The sequence below is a fragment of the Pteropus alecto genome, unplaced genomic scaffold, assembly GCF_000325575.1.
Source record: "Pteropus alecto unplaced genomic scaffold, ASM32557v1 scaffold17, whole genome shotgun sequence".
Classification (NCBI taxonomy): Eukaryota; Metazoa; Chordata; class Mammalia; order Chiroptera; family Pteropodidae; genus Pteropus; species Pteropus alecto.
In genome coordinates, this window is record NW_006440645.1 from 3,434,942 (window position 1) to 3,435,764 (window position 823).

Sequence of the window (823 nt, forward strand, 5' to 3'; positions counted from 1 at the left end):
AAGCTTTCTAAAGCTGCCCTTCTTACAGCCTTTGATCCACGGTCACTGTTATTATTGGCCTCAGTTTTATCTTACACCGAAACTATGTTTTGAAAATCCATGAAAAATCAAAGTTAAAAGTGTCAGACTGTAAACTGTACAAAACAGCAGCTTCTGAAGTTTTTCTCATTCCTGTTTATGCTCCTAACTGGTGGTCGCTACGTTGCTTCAGCTAGAAATTAAAATAACTCTTTTGCTACTCTTCAAGCAGATGGAAAATACCTGGCGTTATCCCACATCGTGCTTCACATAGATGTGTAATTTTTAAATAGAGCCGATACAGTTACAGGTTGTTAAGAGCGATCTGTTGGAGACCGATGGAGACTTTTAAAACAAATCTCTCGGTTCTCACCACAGCTAGCTCCTATTCGATGTCAAAATACAAACTGTAATCATCGTCGTAGTAGCTTCAGAGAGATGCAGCGTGCCTTTTTAACGGTCAGAGAAGGGTCAGTGACGGTGCCCAAGTCACAGGCGTAGTGTGGGGGACGGAACAGAAACCGAATACACCGAGGTGGCTGCTTGGGACGCTGAGCAGTCTTACAGTCTCATATCTTTAATTTTATGTACACGAATATAATGTACGTCAACTTTGTACACGAGATACATACAGTATTTAAACGCTTTACTCAACAGATAAGAATTTACAATATAACCGACTAGAGGGGCTGCCCACTTAAGATACTTAGATTAGATCTGTGCTTTAACAGGGAAGGAATTTAATAGTTTACATTCATAGAAACACCAACATTTAGAACAAGACTTTATAAAATAATTTATATAT